Genomic DNA, 22,056 nt, shown 5'->3' on the forward strand with positions numbered 1-22,056 from the left:
TCACTCATTCTACCTGTCCCATTGGGTGAGAAGCAAGCTGTATACATTCATCCAGTATATACGATAGTAGATAAACGCTCAATATATCTACCCTCCGTGTATACTTTAAACAAAAACACTTGTATACATCTCAAAATGCGTAACGCTAGAGGAAAGGGACGAAGACAGGGGCAAGGAAATGCAGCTGGTGAGCAAGGTTGCGGTCAAGCTACAGCGCATCCAATTCCTACTGGTGAGGGGCAGCCAGCATTGCGCTTCTCCACAATCCCTGTCTTGATGGCTACATTAAGCAGGGTGCAGGGTACAATACTGACCAGACCCGAGCACCAGGAACAGGTGATACAATGGCTATCGGATAATGCTTCCAGCAGCTTTTCCCCCAGCCAGTCAGCCACTATCTCCAGTCGTCTTCCTAGCCAAGAGTCTAGCCCTCCCAACATGCCCGATTTTCCCAGCAGAGTCATTCCACCTTTGCCCCCTCCCAGGAGCTATTTTCGGGTCCTTTTACTGTCTCTCTCTCTGTTCAACCACTTCCCGAATCCCAGGAGCTACCAGACGAGCTTTTGTGTACTGATTCCCAAACACTGGAGCATCCGCCATCTCCTGGCGATTTTGTGGTTGTGGACCCACAACCAGCATTTCCCATCCGCAGTGATGATGAGGATACACAGTTGCCATCAGGGCAGGCTGTTGTCATGTGCGGTGTGCAGGAGGAGTAGATTGAGGAATTGGAAGAGGAGGTGATGGACGACGAGGACACTGACACAACCTGGACAGGGGTGATGTCTAGCGGGGAAAGCAGTGTAGATCTGGAGGCAAGCGTAGCACCAAAAAAGGTGGCTACAGGTAGAGGCATGCCCAGAGGCAGAAGACAGCTGCTTCTCAGAAGACAGGCCAGACCCAGCAAGGCCCAAGATGTTCCCTGTCCTACGACTACAGAAAAACTCCACCATGGAGGCCACATTCCTCGATGGTGTGGAGATTTTTCAATGTATGTGCGGAGGACAAATTTAGTGCGGTTTGCATACTTTGTAACTCTAAACTGAGTAGGGGCTCTGAAAAGAGCAACCTTACCACCTCACCTTACCACCTCAGGCATACACCAGCAGGACAATCGTTGTCCGGCGTTGCCGCCACTGCCTCTACCACTGTGTCCAGTGCTGTCGCTGCAGTCCAGACCACCAGTCAGGACACCTCCACATCTGCCTCTGTCACTTTGGGGACTTCACCCTCATCCTCCCCTTTTCCTGCCTCCGCTCCTTCTCCTACACTATCATGCGCCTCTTCCCAGCAACCCACCATCTCCCAGGCATTTGAGTTCAGGCAAAAGTATAGCGCAAGCCACCCACATGCCCAAGCCTTAAACGGGCACATCTCCAAACTGCTGGCCCTGGAGATGTTGCCGTTCAGGCTTGTGGAGACTCAGACCTTCTGTGACCTGATGGCAGCTGCGGCACCTCGCTATGTCGTCCCTAGCCATCACTACTTCTCCCGGTGTGCCATCGCCACCTTGCAGCAGCATCTGTCCCGTAACATCAGGCGGGCCCTTAGTTCCACGTTTACACTAAGGTCCACTTGACCACCGACGCGTGGACAAGTGCATGCAGAGTATCCAGGGTATAAAAAATATTCCACAATAAATATACCACTCAAATCCAAATATCACGGAATAACTGGACTGGAGATCAAAGGGGGAATGTTCTCATCTGATAATTCTTTCCGAGACAAGTATGAATATATCACCTGTTAATCCCAGACTTGCAAAGCCCAGATTACTACAATGTGCACAGTATCAGAATCGGGCATTGGAATAAGGGCATTGGAATCTGCCATTCCCTATGCTCTGATGGTGGACATAGGTAGTCAGAGGCCTGCCAACAGCAGAGGGCCACATTGGCTCCTCCTTATATCCAGGATCAGAGATTTGTTCACCTACCAAAGCTGGGGGCCTGTCTAGTGGCTCCGTCCCCTACCTCGTGATTGGATTATCAGAGCGAGATAGCGTGCTATGATAACAGGACACTACAATACATCTCATGAACTAGATGGCTCACATACATGAATACTGCCCTGCATAGTTTGCGTAGGTGCAAAGTTATTCTAGCGCAAAGTTTTGCTCAATGCCCAGATCATCAAGATATAACCATTCTATATGTAATCGCTGTTGAACAATATGGAAATGCCAGTCCCATAGCGTTATATACTGAACCATAGCTATTCTGTAAGAGATGCAGCACAAAAGAAGAGAGACACAAGGACTGTAACCGGACGATGCATCAAAGCGAGGCCTAGCTCACTACATATATGTACTAGATCTAGTACTATACAGATTCCCTATCCCAATGGGAGATGGAAAGCCTAAAGACCTGAGGGAATACACACATAAGCAGAGGAGGGGAGAGATACAATAGCTGAACAGTGTATAAAAATCCTACTATTTCTAAATAAATGAGGCAAACAATATGATCTCATTTAGACCCAATGGCTTCACTCATTGATGCCAATAGTTCCATTTGGCCTACCTTTTCATGGAGTCTCCTATCCAAATCCCCTCTCTGGATAGACAGTCTCACCACCTCAATACTCTGAAAAGCTATTGATTTAGGGTATCCGTCGTGTACCTCCCATATGTGATGGCTTATGGGTTGGTCCTCTCTACGGTTCACATTTCCAATGTGTTCCAGAATTCTTCTCCTATATTTCTGAGTGGTTTTGCCCACATAGTTCTTAGGGCACCCATACGTGGCTAGGCATATTAAACCCGTAGTTTTGGAGTTGATGAAATCCCTGATAGTGTATGTGGCTGCTGTAGTGGCTCTCAGAAATGTCTTCCCTTTAGTGACAAACTCACAGGCCTTACAGTTCCCACGTTTGTACTTACCATAAGGGTCAGATGTAGCAAGCCAAGTACCTGGATTTTATATGGGGTGACTGTGTGAGTCTATTACTCAGATTCTTTCCTTTAAATTTGACACCAAAACTAAGTACTAAAATGGATTCGATAATTTTTTCCGCTATTTTATCACATATCATGTAGCACCAAATATTGATGTGATTTAGATTTTTCTTTTGTTCATTGTTTTCACTTTGTTCATTGACAGACATAATCTATTAACACTTCTATTTTCCACATCTGCCTCTGACAGTTTTTATAGTATAGTATAGTATATTTTCCAGGTTTTTACTCTAACTAAAGTAAGAAAAACATGGATAACCGAGAGTTAGGTTTCCCACAGTCCTTTCATTTGTGCATTCAGCAGTGCCATCCTACATCTCTTTTTCTGGTTTCCCACAGTCCTTGCTAAGGATTGTCATGTCTGGTGCTGATATAGAGTTCCCATAGTGGTACTTAAAGGGATCCTATCATTAAAACTCAATTTTTTTCTCACTAACACGTCAGAATAGCCTTAAGAAAGGTTATTCTTCTCCTACCTTTAGATGTCTTCTCCGTGCCGCCATTCAGCAGAAATCCCGGTTTTCTTCGGTATGCAAATGAGTTCTCTCACAGTACTGCGTGCGGGCCCCAGTGCTCAAACAGCACTGGGGGCATCCCCAATGCTGCGAGAGAAATTTCCAGTGCCACCTCCATCTTCTTCAGGAACGTCCTCTTCACGCATCTTCCTCCAGCGTTGGCTTCAAACTTCTAGGCCTCGGGCCTAGGCCAAAGCCGACTGTGCATGCCCGCCGGCCACAAGAAAATGGCTGCTTGCACAGTATTGCCCCCAGTACTGTGAGATAACTCATTTGTAGAGATGAGCGAACAGTGTTCTATCGAACACATGTTCGATCGGATATCAGGGTGTTCGCCATGTTCGAATCGAATCGAACACCACGTGGTAAAGTGCGCCAAAATTCGATTCCCCTCCCACCTTCCCTGGCGCCTTTTTTGCACCAATAACAGCGCAGGGGAGGTGGGACAGGAACTACGACACTGGGGGCATTGAAAAAAATTGGAAAAAGTCATTGGCTGCCGAAATCAGGTGACCTCCATTTTAGACGAATAGTGGATTTCAAATCCGGGTCATATGAGAATGTGAACTTTGTGACTATGAGACAGGGATAGCTGTACAGGCAGGGATAGCTAGGGATAACCTTTATTTAGGGGGGAATGTTATTAAAAATAACTTTTTGGGGCTCTATCGGGTGTGTAATTGTGATTTTTGTGAGATAAACTTTTTCCCATAGGGATGCATTGGCCAGCGCTGATTGGCCGAATTCCGTACTCTGGCCAATCAGTGCTGGCCAATGCATTCTATTAGCTTGATGAAGCAGAGTGTGCACAAGGGTTCAAGCGCACCCTCGGCTCTGATGTAGCAGAGCCGAGGCTGCACAAGGGTTCAAGCGCACCCTCGGCTCTGATGTAGGAGAGCCGAGGGTGCACTTGAACCCTTGTGCAGCCTCGGCTCTGCTACATCAGAGCCGAGGGTGCGCTTGAACCCTTGTGCACACTCTGCTTCATCAAGCTAATAGAATGCATTGGCCAGCGCTGATTGGCCAATGTATTCTATTAGCCTGATGAAGTAGAGCTGAATGTGTGTGCTAAGCACACACATTCAGCTCTACTTCATCGGGCTAATAGAATGCATTGGCCAGCGCTGATTGGCCAGAGTACGGAACTCGACCAATCAGCGCTGGCTCTGCTGGAGGAGGCGGAGTCTAAGATCGCTCCACACCAGTCTCCATTCAGGTCCGACCTTAGACTCCGCCTCCTCCGGCAGAGCCAGCGCTGATTGGCCGAAGGCTGGCCAATGCATTCCTATGCGAATGCAGAGACTTAGCAGTGCTGAGTCAGTTTTGCTCAACTACACATCTGATGCACACTCGGCACTGCTACATCAGATGTAGCAATCTGATGTAGCAGAGCCGAGGGTGCACTAGAACCCCTGTGCAAACTCAGTTCACGCTAATAGAATGCATTGGCCAGCGCTGATTGGCCAATGCATTCTATTAGCCCGATGAAGTAGAGCTGAATGTGTGTGCTAAGCACACACATTCAGCACTGCTTCATCACGCCAATACAATGCATTAGCCAGTGCTGATTGGCCAGAGTACGGAATTCGGCCAATCAGCGCTGGCTCTGCTGGAGGAGGCGGAGTCTAAGGTCGGACCTGAATGGAGACTGGTGTGGAGCGATCTTAGACTCCGCCTCCTCCAGCAGAGCCAGCGCTGATTGGTCGAGTTCCGTACTCTGGCCAATCAGCGCTGGCCAATGCATTCTATTAGCCCGATGAAGTAGAGCTGAATGTGTGTGCTTAGCACACACATTCAGCTCTACTTCATCAGGCTAATAGAATACATTGGCCAATCAGCGCTGGCCAATGCATTCTATTAGCTTGATGAAGCAGAGTGTGCACAAGGGTTCAAGCGCACCCTCGGCTCTGATGTAGCAGAGCCGAGGCTGCACAAGGGTTCAAGTGCACCCTCGGCTCTCCTACATCAGAGCCGAGGGTGCGCTTGAACCCTTGTGCAGCCTCGGCTCTGCTACATCAGAGCCGAGGGTGCGCTTGAACCCTTGTGCACACTCTGCTTCATCAAGCTAATAGAATGCATTGGCCAGCACTGATTGGCCAGAGTACGGAATTCGGCCAATCAGCGCTGGCCAATGCATTCTATTAGCCCGATGAAGTAGAGCTGAATGTGTGTGCTAAGCACACACATTCAGCACTGCTTCATCACGCCAATACAATGCAGAGTACGGAATTCGGCCAATCAGCGCTGGCTCTGCCGGAGGAGGCGGAGTCTAAGGTCGGACCTGAATGGAGACTGGTGTGGAGCGATCTTAGACTCCGCCTCCTCCAGCAGAGCCAGCGCTGATTGGCCGAATTCCGTACTCTGGCCAATCAGCACTGGCCAATGCATTGTATTGGCTTGATGAAGCAGTGCTGAATGTGTGTGCTTAGCACACACATTCAGCTCTACTTCATCGGGCTAATAGAATGCATTGGCCAATCAGCGCTGGCCAATGCATTCTATTAGCGTGAACTGAGTTTGCACAGGGGTTCTAGTGCACCCTCGGCTCTGCTACATCAGATTGCTACATCTGATGTAGCAGTGCCGAGTGTGCATCAGATGTGTAGTTGAGCAAAACTGACTCAGCACTGCTAAGTCTGCATTCGCATAGGAATGCATTGGCCAGCCTTCGGCCAATCAGCGCTGGCTCTGCCGGAGGAGGCGGAGTCTAAGGTCGGACCTGAATGGAGACTGGTGTGGAGCGATCTTAGACTCCGCCTCCTCCAGCAGAGCCAGCGCTGATTGGCCGAATTCCGTACTCTGGCCAATCAGCACTGGCTAATGCATTGTATTGGCTTGATGAAGCAGTGCTGAATGTGTGTGCTTAGCACACACATTCAGCTCTACTTCATCGGGCTAATAGAATGCATTGGCCAATCAGCGCTGGCCAATGCATTCTATTAGCGTGAACTGAGTTTGCACAGGGGTTCTAGTGCACCCTCGGCTCTGCTACATCAGATTGCTACATCTGATGTAGCAGTGCCGAGTGTGCATCAGATGTGTAGTTGAGCAAAACTGACTCAGCACTGCTAAGTCTGCATTCGCATAGGAATGCATTGGCCAGCCTTCGGCCAATCAGCGCTGGCTCTGCCGGAGGAGGCGGAGTCTAAGGTCGGACCTGAATGGAGACTGGTGTGGAGCTATCTTAGACTCCGCCTCCTCCAGCAGAGCCAGCGCTGATTGGTCGAGTTCCGTACTCTGGCCAATCAGCACTGGCCAATGCATTTCTATGGGGAAAAGTTAGCTTGCGAAAATCGCAAACTGACAGGGATTTCCATGAAATAAAGTGACTTTTATGCCCCCAGACATGCTTCCCCTGCTGTCCCAGTGTCATTCCAGGGTGTTGGTATCATTTCCTGGGGTGTCATAGTGGACTTGGTGACCCTCCAGACACGAATTTGGGTTTCCCCCTTAACGAGTTTATGTTCCCCATAGACTATAATGGGGTTCGAAACCCATTCGAACACTCGAACAGTGAGCGGCTGTTCGAATCGAATTTCGAACCTCGAACATTTTAGTGTTCGCTCATCTCTACTCATTTGCATACCGACGAAAACCGGGATTTATATCGAACGGCGGCGCAGAGAAGAGATCTAAAGGTAGGAGAAGAATAGCCTTTCTTAAGGCTATTCCTACGAGTTAGTGAGAAAAAATTGAGTTTTAATGATAGGATCCCTTTAAGACTCACACTGTAAATTACACCTGTCCTGGCACTAGTCATCAGGTTGGAGAAAAACATAATGCAATGCTGCTACTAATGGTTGTGCCAAAGTGCAATAAATGTGGGACACTAACATATACTGAGATCAGAAGTCTCCGCCATGTTCATGGCTCTCTCCTTTCACTTCTGTGGGTATTACAATACTGAGAAGGTCTATAGTAGCTGGCGGGTACTTCATCAGGTAGAATGGAGGATGCAAGACCCTTGTTCTTGGCAGAGGTGTCCTAGAGAAGTCCCAAAGGTAGGACCCATGCCCATCTTGTAGATACCATAAGATAGGAATTCCCAGTAACGGTACAAATATCAAAAAGGACACTTCTATTCAGGTAACAATGATAATTTTTATTTTTATAGTGAACAGAATATTCTGCAGCACATTATATATCAGGGGTACAGACAATATGAGACATTACAGAGTAATACATTAATCATCACCAATTCAGTAGGAGTGAGGGCCCTGCTCACAAGAGCTTACAATCTATGAGGATGAAGGGGAGACACAAGAAGTGAAAGCTCTTAGGTAGCTGAGTGAAGGTACAGGGAGAACAACCTGGGAAGTGGACTGCGGTTAAGGAAGTAAGCCTTCTTCACTCAGGTCTAAGAGTATGAGAGACGTGTAGCCCACTATAGGACAGTGTGTCAAGAGAAACGGCATCAGATTATTGGATCCAGGCAATAAGCCAGAGTGAAAAGTAGTCCTTCCTCTGTTGAGCCTCGTCCTAATTTGCTTGCTGTAAATTGAATGGATTATCTGGTTTCTAGTATTCTAGATCTGCGGGAGCCCGATACCTGGAACCCCTGCAGATCACATGTACAGAGATAGCACAGCTCTTGGTAATGTTTACATTTCTATAGGACAGTGCTGCGTTACCTACGCTTGCTGGTACAGTTTGTACAGTGAGTGAGCAGCGCATTTTGCTGTAGGTAAATATTGCTGAGAGTAGCACTGTCTCGGTACAGGTGAGATGAGCTGCGTGTGTTTTCAGACTTCTGCAGATCTAATATTGATGGCTTGTGTTAAGTATAGAGCAACAATACTAGAAACCTGATAATCCCTTTAAATAACAGCAAAAACCATACATATATTGTGTCTCCATAAAGGCAATTTGTGAACCATGCGAAATGTTTTCATAACTTTATGAATTTTCCACTATTGTTCTATACAGGACCTATGGAGTGATCCTCATAATGTCACATCCATGTCTTATACTGCATCCCTCTCCTCTGTCCTATCTGGTAGTCCCTACAACAAAACTCTTTGAGAAGATTTATATCACCTAACTAAGAGTTGGTTCATATCTGCGTTGGTATTCAGTTCGGAGGAGTCTGCATGGGGACTCCCCCACCCAAAGGAATATTAAACACAATTGCAAGCGCTGTGCACTAAAAGACCACGGATCCCCATAGACTATAATGGGGTCCATGTACTTGCCACCAGATCTCCGCACAGAATATAGGGACCGGACATGAAAGTAGTTCACAATCTAATTTCCTGTCCGCATGATTTATGCGGGCAGCGCGTGGCAAACACACGGACCCCATTATAGCCTATGGGGTCTGTGTGCTATCATTGCACAGCACTTGTAAATGCATTTGGTATTCCGTTCAGGGGTTCCCCATGCGGACTCTCCGAACGGATTACCAAACGCAGATGTGAACCAAGGGTCACCTCTGTTCACATTTCAGCACTACATTTATTATACATATGCAAACAGGCTAGCCTTACATGTTATATGTATAGAGAATAGAGCACCTGTTCATGGGAGCTCCTTCCCCTTGTCTATTGTAGTAAAAAATTGTGCTAATTTTATGTATTTTATCTTGAAATATTTATCCCCATTAGGTTAAATACTGGATCAGTAGGGGTCTGAACACTGAGACCCCCACATATTCTGAAAATACTTTTTTTTCTCCCACGCTGTATATTGGTGCTCCCATTCACTTCAGTGAGAGCGTCGGTGGCAGTTGAAGTACAGCACCCTGCTATCTCTGGCACTACCTCTGAAATAAAGAAGGATGCCATCCACCAACACCAACCCTCACCAACCAGGTATTTATCCTATAGATACAGGATAAATACATTTTATGGCATAACCCCTGTAATCCAAAAGTTCTTATAAAAGGCAACCAGTCCCAGTAGCCACAAGGGAGACCCCATATCTTCCCCATTAGTGACATTAAACTCCACCAGCTTTATCAGTAGTCACGGCAGTCCACTTGCTGTCCTAGTAGTCAAGTAGACTGGCTAACCTTCCTTGTAAGCATAGAAGTCCAGAAAACATTGGTAAATAAATCTCATACAGCTACACCCTGCTGCCAGTGAGAGGCAGGGAATGGCAGAGAGGAAGGACTTTCCATGGGATTGGAATTACCTAATTATTTTTGTTCTATAATGGTTATAGTGGGGCACATAAGGGGGCATTTTTAAAGCCTTGGGTTACCTAAGGGGGCATTACCAAACTAAGGAGGCACATTAGACAGCATTAAACACTGGAACTTCATGAGTGAGCATTATTAGAGAATGAAAGAGCATAAGTGGAAATTTTTAATGATTATAAGCACATGTAATATTGATATTATTTGTAAATAAAGGCACATGAGAGGGCACTATTGGTGAGTGTTGGCACAAGAATAGGCATTATTACTGAGCAGGTTTGTAATTGGGGCATTATTACCTAATGGGATGAGCATTATTAGTTAACATGGTGCATCAGAGCAATACTACTGAATGGGGAAAAAATTGGAGCAATGTTACTGAGGGGGGGGGGATGCAGTGGAAAATTATTACTAGGTTGGGCACAAACTAGATATCCCCAATGATTTCCCCAATGTGGGACTATTAAAGGATTATCTTATCTTATCTTATTACTGAGTCCAGATGGAATTGGGGCAATGTGGAGACATTGATAGGATACATAAAAGGCGGCATTATTACTGAGTACTGAAATAGATGTAGACATTACTGGGACTTTAAAAACACATTAGTACAGTATTAACAAGAGCTAAGGAGTTCTATTATTGTATGGAGGGAACTAAAAATAGCACTTATTGTGTTGTATCTGTAGAAAACATTATACTGTTTGGGACAGCTAGAAGTTTTAGAAGTGACACGTAATGCACAGGATTTATAAGAGTCACTAAAACTAGGGTACTGTTACTGTATGTTGTTCCAAAGATGGCATTATTACCTTTTGGGGCACTATAGATGGGAGGTTTGTGTAAGAAGTACAATCTATCGTCCTCCCTACCTCACAAAATGTATTATTTCCGTTATGCCTAATACAGCACCATAGCTGGAGCTGTGATAAGCTCGAGAAAATACAATTACCAGTAGGTATAAAAAAGTTTTGAATATAAAGAAACACAGATATTTTGGTGTTTCTAATTATTGACAGTGCATGAATGGATCTGCTGCCTTTTCCATTCCTGCAGTGCTTGCTAAAAAAAAAAAAAAATCCGACCTCCACCTTACCCCTTAATAGTCGGCCATCACACACCTTTTTCCCCATACCTATGACAGTACTGTCATGAGTGTGAGGATATTCAGCTACTGGTAATGGTAAAATGGGCATAGGCATGTGCTAAGATGTTAGTTAAAAAAAAAAATCCGGCCTCCTCCTTACCCCTTAATAGCCGGCCATCACACACCTTGTTATTTCCTCTTTGCCCAAGACAGCACCATGAGCTGGAGCTGTCATGAGCTTGAGGAAATCCTATTACCAGTAGGCATGAAAAAATTTGCACATGCCTATGACTATAGTAAGCGCAGATGTATTTACGCTGATACTTACCGCCAGCACAGGATTTTATCTGCTGGCTTCTCCATCTTTGGTGTTCTTCTTTGCGGATCCCACGGAGTCTCCATGGGCTTCATTCTTCCAGTACTTCCTGGGTATTGATTGAAGAGATGTCCAATCTTCTGTTCTTCAAGGTGGTCTTCCAGAGGCTCAGAAGTTCGGCTTACTCAGATGACTGTAGAGCTGGTGTTCTGTCAAGGGATTCCATGTTGATAAAAGAAAATCCCTTGAACACGGCCTGGTCCTTTGATGATAAAGGTGTTCTTCTGGCCTGTCCTTCTTCCAGTTTCATCAGATTCTTTGGTCTTGGATGATGCTGAAGTTTCAGTGGCTATAAAAGAGAAAGAAATATAACAGGAATATTAGTATTACAACATTTTATAACAGTCCCCATTTAAAACTCATTGTTCTAGATCAGGGGTCGGCAACCCCTGGCACGCGTGCCAAGACTGGCACGCGAGGCATATTTTGCTGGCACGGCAGCCAGCCTGCAACTTTCATACAAATTGAGAGAGAGAGCGTGTCCCTTCAGTGCTCTGCTATAGAGCTGAGGACACGCCCCCTTCTCTCACTGCCCACCAATCAGAGGTGAGCCTCTCACTGCACAGGATAAGGGCTCCCTGGACCTGCTGCTACATGTGAGGAGGAGCTCCTGCCGTCTGCAGCCTGAGGAGAGAGAGGAAGCTCCGGGAGCAAAGTGAAAGTAAAAACACCAGGTACGTGTGTGTTACTAACTATTCTCATTAATGTCAGGCATTTGGGGTTATTACTTTAGTGTTAGTAACCCCATGTGCCTCACATTAATAGCAGTTAACCCCATCATGTCCCTCACATTAACCCTGTGTGGCTCACGTAAGGGTTACTGATGTGTGAGACATATGGGGGTACTAATAAAGGACCTATATAATGAAGATATTCACTTATTACCTCCATATGTCTCACATATCAGTGTCCCTTATGTAAAGCACACAGGGGGTTAATGTGAAGGACATGATGGGGTTAACTGCTATTAATATGAGGCACATTGAGTTAACCTGTAATGCACATGACCAGACTCTATCTACAACTGTGGATAAAAGTACAGACCTATATATTTCAATTGACCCATATATACAGCCATTATTTTTGTGGCTGTGTATCTGGGCCAAATTGAAGAGCTGAAAACTATTGAGCAGGTCCTATATGTGTCCTATACATACCCTATATCTGTCCTATACATCCCCTATATCTGTCCTATACATACCCTATATCTGTCCTATACATCCCCTATATCTGTCCTATACATCCCCTATATCTGTCCTATACATCCCCTATATGTGTCCTATACATCCCCTATATCTGTCCTATACATCCCCTATATGTGTCCTATACATCCCCTATATCTGTCCTATACATCCCCTATATCTGTCCTATACGTCCCCTATATCTGTCCTATACATCCCCTATATCTGTCCTATACATCCCCTATATCTGCCCTATACATCCCCTATATCTGCCCTATACATCCCCTATATCTGTCCTATACATCCCCTATATCTGTCCTATACATCCCCTATATCTGTCCTATACATCCCCTATATCTGCCCTATACATCCCCTATATCTGTCCTATACGTACCCTATATCTGTCCTATACATCCCCTATATCTGTCTGCATTTGCAGCCCTGTCAATTCATTTTTAACATATAGGTCAGTGAAAACCACATCCATGCCATTTGTATGCAGGAGGCGTAAGGCTGAGGCCCCACATTGCAGAAATGCAGCATTTTTGTTGCAGATTTTCATGCGGTTTATTTCAACCAAAGCTAAAAATGGCTACAGAAGGAGTGGGAAATATATAGGAAGCTTCTTATACGTTTCCCTTCTGCTTAATCTACTCCTGGCTCAGGCTCAGAAAAACGCAGCAAAATATGTAACAAAAAAAGCTGTGTTCCAACAACGCGGGGGCCTTAGGCTAAAGCCCCACGTTGCAGAAACAGCTTTTTTTCGTTGCAGATTTTGCAGGTTTTTTTTTTTAGCCGAAGCCAGGAGTAGATTGAGCAGGAGGGAGACATATAAGAAGCTTCCTATATATTTCCCATTCGTTTTCTAGCCATTCTTGGCTTTGACGTAAAAAAAAAACGCAGCTAAATCTGCAATAAAAAAGCTGCATTTTTGTAATGTGGGGCCTCAGCCTTAGTGTGATTCTATTGGGTGGTGACACTGTAACTAGATGCAATTAAAGCCAAATCCAGTTCCTGGGCACCAGTGCGGCCACTTTGTTGAAAGTGTGACACCCATTAATTCCTGGCTGGGGTTTTGCTGTTACTGCACCGCCAGGAACTAAAAGTGACAAATTAATCTGCGTTTCACTTAGGGAGCGTTCACACTACCGTCTGTGTCCATCAGACAATGTCTGCTGCTAATGTCTGTTCAAAATCTTGTGTGGACATTAGCAGCGGACACTAGCTGTGTCTGTGACATTTTGCATTGATTTAAATGGACATTGGGTGCGTTCGTTTACTGTTCGTGCCTGTCCTTAAGTGTCCGTTCCCAAAGATGTCCGACTTTTCAAGCGGACAGAAAAACCTACATGTCGGGTTTTGCTGTCCGCTTGAAAAGTCGGACATCTTTGAGAACGGACACTTAAGGACACCCACAGACAGTAAAAGAACGCACCCGATGTCCATTTAAATCAATGCAAAATGTCACGGACACAGCTAGTGTCCGATGCTAATGTCCGTGCAAGATTTTGAACGGACATTAGCAGCGGACACTAGCTGTCGGACACCGACGGTAGTGTGAACGCTCCCTTACAGAAAACTGAAGTTACTAATGGCTGAGGACTGGATGGAGCATACGGGTACATTGTGTGTCAGCTCTTTACAGGTATGACCTTACACTGCTCCCAGTCACATACATTACCACTAATTGTGGGTTACGCATGTACTTACATTGCTTCTAAAGGAAAAGAACATGTGTATCCAGGCAAATAGTGGTGAGCGCATGTGGCTGGGAGCGCAGTATGACAGCACCTCTATGTTGTGGTTTGTGCTATATGACTAGTGTAGGTGTCGTCAGCTTTACAATTATTGCTCGGCACTCCGAGGACCTCATCTTTGATTTTTTAATTTAAATCGGCACGCCGAACAAAAAAGGTTGCCTACCCCTGTTCTAGATGAATACTACTAAAATAATAGATGGAAACTTGATAATATTAAAAATTACTGAAATAATGTTTTCTTCTAAGAATGCCATATAATAATAACAGCAGTCCTTTTTTAGATATATACTTACTACAGGAACATATGGTGGAGTCAGTTTCAGGGTTTCCACGGCAATCCAGTCGATATGCTGAAAAAATCGATGATCTCTGATGTTTCCGGTGACGCCCAATCTCTTGGCTGGATCTCTCTGAAGAAGCTAAAATGATAAAGCAAAACCCATAAATATAGTCTATAGAGACGATTAAACACTTATCACTATTTTATTGAAAAGTCCGTCAATCCGCTGTCATAGAGTTCACTATTATACCATTGTACAATACATAGTACTTATACCTTGTAACTACTGACCTGTCTTATGATATCATCAAAGCCCGAATATAAATCCTCGAGTGTCGAATCTTCTGGTTGTTCACTGATGTCCATATCTTCTAGGATGGCACCAAAGGAGTACCAGTCCACTGCGGCAGTGTATTCCTCTTCAGCTAAAATCTATCATGGAGAAGAGAATTCATATTAAGTTCCTAAAATTGTTGCACAACGTTCCTATCACCATAATATTCAGGGTTTCTTAAAGAGGTTGTCCCATCACAAGGATCCTATCTATACTGCTTGTTAATGTGAATGTAAGACTTTTCCTAAATACATTGCTTCAGCAAAACTGCTTTGTTTGTCCACTATATTATTTTGTTCATTTTTTTTTACACATCCCTTGACTTATCTGGTCATAAGTCAAGTGATGTATCTGCTGCTCTGAGGAGGGAGGGGCTAAGTGCACGGGAGCGAGCCTGGAGGGGGGGTAGTTTACCCTTTGGGGGGAAGTGGCCGCCAATACAGACCCGGCATCCGCTGTAATAGAGAGGCGGATGCCGGGGAGTGTTAGACGCCGGCACAGATGCCTGCAACATCGCTATGCTCCTGCCCTGCATGAAGCCAGCAGCGGCAAGAGCAATGCTGCTATTTCAGGGGGGGAGGGGGGGTGGAGGAGCGGAATAATAGCATCGCTTCTGCCGCTGCTGGCTTCATGCAGGGCAGGAGCATAGTGATGTTGCAGGCATCTGTGCCGGCGTCTAACACTCCGCCTCTCTATTACAGCGGATGCTGGGTCTGTATTCACATATGCAAAGCCAGCTGCAAGATGCCGCTGGCCCTGCATGCACGCTCATAGATGGTGAGACCAGTCTAGACTTCACAATGCAAATACAGAGCCGGCATCCGCTGTAATAGAGATGCGGATGCCGGGTCTGTATTCGCATTGTGAAGGCTAGACTGGTCTATGAGCGTGCACGCAGGGCCAGCGGCATCTCGCAACTGGCTTTGCATATGTAACCCCGCCCACCAATGACGCAACAAAGCAGGAAGACAGAAGATTTTACAGCAACAAAGATTGGTGAGCATGCGACGTGGGAATACCCCTTTAATTTTAAGAGAATGTCGACATTTACACACCCTTTTGACATGTAATGGGTGAGGGTCTCTACCTTGAGACCTGCACAGAAAGGGTCCATAGTGCTCTTATGGGCACTGTGCTGTGTTTTGTGTGTCTTGCGCTTTGGAATGGAATGATTTTTAGAAGGTCCCATTCACTGTAGATGAACTCTAAGGTGCATATGTAGGATTGTGTGTATAGTCCAAGATAACTAATGAGGTTACTACGAGTAAAACCTAGGAAAAATCCATTCTTCTCACCTCCGGAGCCATGTAACCTGGTGTTCCAGCATATCCAGTGGCTGTTCGGTCTTCAAGCTGGTTGTCGATTGAGAGGCCGAAGTCGGTGATCTTGAGGTGCCCGGATGCAGTCATCAAGATGTTCTCTGGCTTGAGGTCCCTGGTAAATAGAGAAAGAAATGATTATTGTTTGGAAAGATAATGTTACCATTAGTTATTACTAATACATGGCTGATTGTAAGGTGAGCACTCCTAAATGTAGTTACCGGTGGATGACGCCCTTTGAGTGGATGAATTGAAGTCCACAGACGAGTTCAGCCGCGTAGAATCTGGCAAAAAAACAATGAATGTGTGTTATATCTTGAGGAGAGCACAACAAATCCTCACCAGAACCCCTAAGACACATAAAGCTTCAAGGAGGTGACAATATCTTATATCTTACCTTTATAGCTTTGATCAGATATGAAAATGACATAAAACTTTACCTTGCACTGTAAATATCAACCTGCCCTATCATCAATAGGAAGGTGTTGAAGTCGCCGCCGCTCACGTACTCCATCCCGAGGAACAGTTGACGCTGTTACACAGAACAGACGTATAGATATATTTATTTACATGGCCATTATTATTATTATATCTATACATTTACTACAGAATAGCTCAGTATAGCTATAGGATAAATGATATATGCCGTATTCTGTGGTCATCTCATAGTATGTATTATACAGTACTGGGCCCTATTAGCTATAGAATATCATTATTCACCCCTCAGATGCCAAAGACCTTCTTTTTAAAAAGAATCTGTGTTTTCTATTAATCAACTAAAACGATGTTCTGCAGCAGCTGGGGTTTAAAAGTCCATATAATAATAATGTAAAATAAAAGCCTAACAATGTCAGTTCTATTACTAGACAGTTTTGATAATTGAGGCCCCTACTATCATTTATTAAATATCATGGTTCTTTAGGTCTTGCAACTCTTAGGCTCGGTTCACATCTGCGTTCGTGGATTCAGTTTCCCTCTCCGAATGAAAAATGATGAAATGTTAGAGATGTTAGAGGATAAAACCCATGGACAGTGGGGTCTATATGGCGGGGTAATACGTGCTGCTATACATATAGGATATTTTATAATTAAGAAGTCAATCTTATACCTTGGTCTGGAACGCAAAAGTGCCATGTACAAGGAAAGGGCTCCCGGACGCTGTCTGTAGAATTCGTCGCTCCACCGTCGGATCTTCTTCATTGTCAGCAAGGAGGGCTCTTTTCTCGATGATCTTCACAGCAAAATGTTTGCGGGTAGATGGATCTTCCGCCAGCAGGACCGTTCCAAAACTTCCCCGGCCGAGCTCATGATGGAATAATAGTCGTCTTTTGATGTCATAGACGGTGCTACTGGCAGCGGGTGGCCTGACATTGCTGATTCCTAGTAGGGGAGTAAAAATTACAATATATTCAACTTTACTGGGCATTGTTCACACTGACACTTGTTGTTTTCCCACACCAGTGAAGCTCTGGTGTGGGATGTCAGCAATTCTATAACATTAGTATTATCATATTCAAGTACAAAGTGAGTTACAACTTCATCTGAAATGTATCAAATTGCTTATCATTTGCATGTAACACCATTAATCTCTATAGTGTTTGCATTCACTTTACCAGCAAAGACTATGAAGTGCAACAACACAACCATGACAGTTCCTAAAAGCAACCGCAAGATAGTAAACTTACAGTAGTGTAGGAAATCCTACAAGGAATCCTACTGTTTTCTAACATAGATCCACAGCAGTTTCCTGCAGCCATCACTAGGGGGAGCTCAATGTAAAGATGTTTTTACAGCTTCTGTTGAGTTTAGTGGAAGCTGCATTATTTCCTATGTACTGAGCTCCCCCTAGTGGTGGCTGCAGGAAGACATTTTTATCATGCACTGTTGAAAAGCAAGTTACAGATTTAGAGTTGTATGGTGGAAATCTATCAGTGTATTGATGCCAATTTTGGTGAGAAATGTTCAGAATGACCCCCATATTAATAAAACACCAAACTAGAAGTAGGTTATTGTAGGCGATGTGATTGTGACTTTTTATTAATTCTGAAAGTTCCTCCACTTAACAAAACAAGGCTCTTTATGTGTTTATGGACAACCGTCTTTTATTATCCTAGATAAATTTAGCTTAATTTTGGGCTATAAAGATAAATAAAGGAAAAGTAAGTTTTTAATGCTGCATAAGGATAAGGAGTCAAGTAATTCTAAAATAAGGCTAAAATAGTGGAAACATTTATATATATCGATAGTATTAAGAAATTCATATTGGGAAGATGACAAATGTGATGTCATTGTGAAGTGAAAGCTGTGACTTTGATAAGCTGATCTGTGGGTATACCCAGGTGTCAGACCCCCCACTTATCAGATATTGGTGGTCTATCTATTTGAAACACCAAGGTGGTATGTGTAGTACATGGTAACACAATAAGTAATAGGTAATGAATAGAGTATCTGCAAAAAGCAATATATAAGCCCACAAGACATGCATTTGTCTTTGTCATTGCCTGATAGACCTTTCACTTGGTGATTATATTTGGCTCTTTGTAGCCATATAATATATACTATGGTCTTGTGGGCTTATATATTGCTTTTTGCAGATACTCTTTTCATTACCTATGACTTATTGTGTTACCATGTACTACACATACCACCTTGGTGTTCACTGGTACTATTATCTCTTTGATTCCCCACAATATTTATATTTGTATTGGATGATATTTGTATCTGTATGTTTTTTATATTTAGATACTAATAAACTAGAATAGTTTTATACTATTACAGTGTGGAAGTTTTTCCTATTTATTGCTATGTGACTTTCTCCACACTTGCTATGCAGTATTGGCCTCTTATGTGTTATTACCGACCTGTTCAAAGCTGCAGTGGAGGTGACTGAGCATCTGATGGTCCTGACCAGTGGCGGATCCAGGCTTTGCGGGGCCCTGGGCAATTGACTTTGGCGAGGCCCTACTTACCGGGGGATCTGGACGGTATGGATTACCCCCAGGGGAATGGGGGGTCTGGGGGTCCCCCCCGCAGGATTTTTTGAAAAAATTAGCCCTAAAAATGTGTTTTTGAGACGTTTTTTTAACTAGTTAGCTGTGTTTGACAAACTGGGGGGAGGGAGATGGGCTAAGTGCACGAGAGCGAGCCTGTGTCTGTAGCTGTTCCTGTGTCTGCATCACACATGTCACCTAGCTTCCTGCTCTCAGATAGAGGAGGGGGAAATGAGTGAGGTATGGTGAAGGCTGGGGGACTGGTCTCACCATCTATTTATAGAGCTGTATGTCCGATGCCTACCTTCAACCATAATTATCCTGCACACCCCCTTTAATGTTCCCCAGGCTATGGACTTCCATCACTGCACTCCTATTGTTTAATGTCCTCCTCCAGTGACCCCCATTATTTAATGTCCCCCTCCAGTTGTCTCCAGTTTAATGTCCCTCTTAAAGAGGACCTTTCATCACTTGGGACACATGCAGTTTTATATACCGCTAGAAAGCCGACTGCCAGCTTTCATGATCTGTGCCCCAGGTAAAGAGCTATCGGTGCCGGTACTGTAGCTCTTCACGATCAGAAGGGTGTTTCTGACAGTCTGTCAGGAACGTCCTTCTTCACAGCAGCGCCTATAGCACTGTACTGTGTGAGCGGGGAGGAAGGCCCCACACTCAGTAATATATGCACCACAGTAGGGCCCTTACACTCAGTATTATATGCACCACAATAGACCCCCACACAGTATCCCACTCAGTATCATATGCATCACAGTAGTGCCCCCACACCCCGAGAATTATACTTACCTGAAGTTCCACTTGACACATCCCACGAAGAGCAGCCATGCGTCCTCCTCCATGTTCTGGCTGCAAGCGCTGATGACGTCAGTCGCTGGCAGGCACTGCGTCGGGGCAGAGGTCACTCTGCAGTCAGTGCAGGCCGTGGGCCGCACGACCACGGCCTGCACTGACAACTTTCAGCGGTATGTGCATATGTGCAGCGGCCTGTTATAAAACAAAAAAAAGTTATAATACTTACCGATCTTGCTGCTGCTGCGGCTGCTCCCGCGATCCTCTTCTCTCGGCAGTCAGACGTCTACGTATCAGTGTAGGCGGCGTAATGACGGCGCCTACGCTGATACGTAGACATCTGAACTAGCGCAAGGAGAGCGGCAGCTCTCCTGCACTGGTTCAAAGAAAAAAAAAACTAAAAAGAGGTGCAGTGCTGCCTGGCGGACACGGAGAACGGGTAGCAGTCTAATAGTGAGGATGTCTGCAATCGACCCATACTTCCTTTGCGATTGACCGGTAGATCACGATCGATGTATTGGGCACCCCTGCCCTAGACCTTAAATTCTAGTAATATCGGCCTACAAATGGCAATACTCCTGTCCAAGGTGGCAAGTTCCAGAAATACTGTATATATGTCCCCCTATCTCAGCGAAAAGCAGCCACAAGATCTTGCATAGCTCTTCGCAAGTCCATGAGTGTCATAGGGAGCCATTATGGCTCCCTATGACACTCATGGACTTGCGAAGAGCAATAGTCAAAAGCCTTACTACTGTAAGTGACAGGGAAGATAGTTAATATATCCCATAATCGTGAAGGTATAGAAATCACCATATAAAAGTAGCTCAAGTGAAGGGACCAGAGTCAGGAATACCAAGGAATAGGGGTAATACAACCGGCTGGCAGGATAGGGAATAAGTGGTCACATTGCTGGGGGTCTGTCCAGTGGGTCTGCTAGTGATCAGGAGAACAGAGGATTGGAAGCCCCCTGCATTCTTCATGTGAATGAAGCACCATTCACTTCAATGCTGCTTGGGATGCTAGAGATTGCAGTTGGAGGCGCCCCATAGTAGTGAATAGAGCTTCAGTCATGTAAGTGCTCTAGTGCTTCATTCACATGGAACATGCAGGGGGGCTCTCCTGATTGCAGGGGACCCATTAGTTGGACCCCGAGGGATGTGACACCTATGTCCTATCTATAGAAGTGGCTCTAATGGCAGAGCCCCTGTGAATAATGAGATTCTTAAAGAGAACCTGCCAAACAATGTAGTATAAACAATAATAACCATAGATTCATACAATCTGAATAATAAAATAAACTATATATTAGGTATATTATAGAGCAATATCAATAAAACCTGCTCATCATACAATAACAAATAAGCATAAAGGATTGAGAAGACCGATGTATGTACAAGTAACAACGGCAATGCCAAACACACATACGTGTAAAAATCACTCAGAATGCATCAGTAACCCACAAATGTGAATTTAAAATACATCCACATGGTCTCCTTCTGCAGCCAGGCCCTGTTATGTTTATTGTATAGGGTGCTGGTACTACTGTGGTGCACATATAAAGGTGCTGGATAGGGTTGAGCGATCATGTTCAGAGAAAATTTCACGATCGCAATCGGTATTCCGAACACAATCTTTTTATGTGGGATCGAGATCGGTGATTTTTTCCCACAATTCTTTGCTTAGCCTTCACACTGAGTATACGCTGTATACTCAGTGTGAAGGCTCCGCTGCAGTTCCATAGGAATGAATGGAAGCAGCCGGCACACAGCTGCTTCCATTCATTAACCCCCTGCCCGCCGGCTGCCTCCATTCATTCGAATGGGAGGCTAAACTAAACATCTCTAGCAGCTACTTACCTCTAGAGATGGCTGCTCCGGTGCCCTCCTTCTTCTTGCCTCGTTGCCTCGTTGTGGCTTAGGAGAGTGTGGGCGGGTACAGGGCGGGGATACGTTACATCTCCCCTCCCAGTACCCGCCCATACTCTACTAACCCGCCCACACTCTCCTAACCTGGCAGGTAGGGGGCAGCGAAAGGAGAAGAGCACTGACTGCAGAGTGACCTCTGCCCCGACGCAGTGCCTGCCAGCGACTGACGTCATCAGCGCTTGCAGCCAGAACATGGAGGAGGACGCATGGCTGCTCTTCGTGATGCAAAGCGTGGAGGCAAAGAATGAAGGCACAGGGCACAGGACCAGCCATCTCTGGAGGTAAGTGGACACCAGGGGGACTAAGTAGCCAGAGGATTAAAAAAAAATTCCTCTGGCTACTTTAGTGATTCACTACACAGCGTGGATTCTAACAATTGTTAGATTCCAT

Source organism: Leptodactylus fuscus, chromosome 3 (genome assembly GCF_031893055.1).
Source record: "Leptodactylus fuscus isolate aLepFus1 chromosome 3, aLepFus1.hap2, whole genome shotgun sequence".
Taxonomy (NCBI): Eukaryota; Metazoa; Chordata; class Amphibia; order Anura; family Leptodactylidae; genus Leptodactylus; species Leptodactylus fuscus.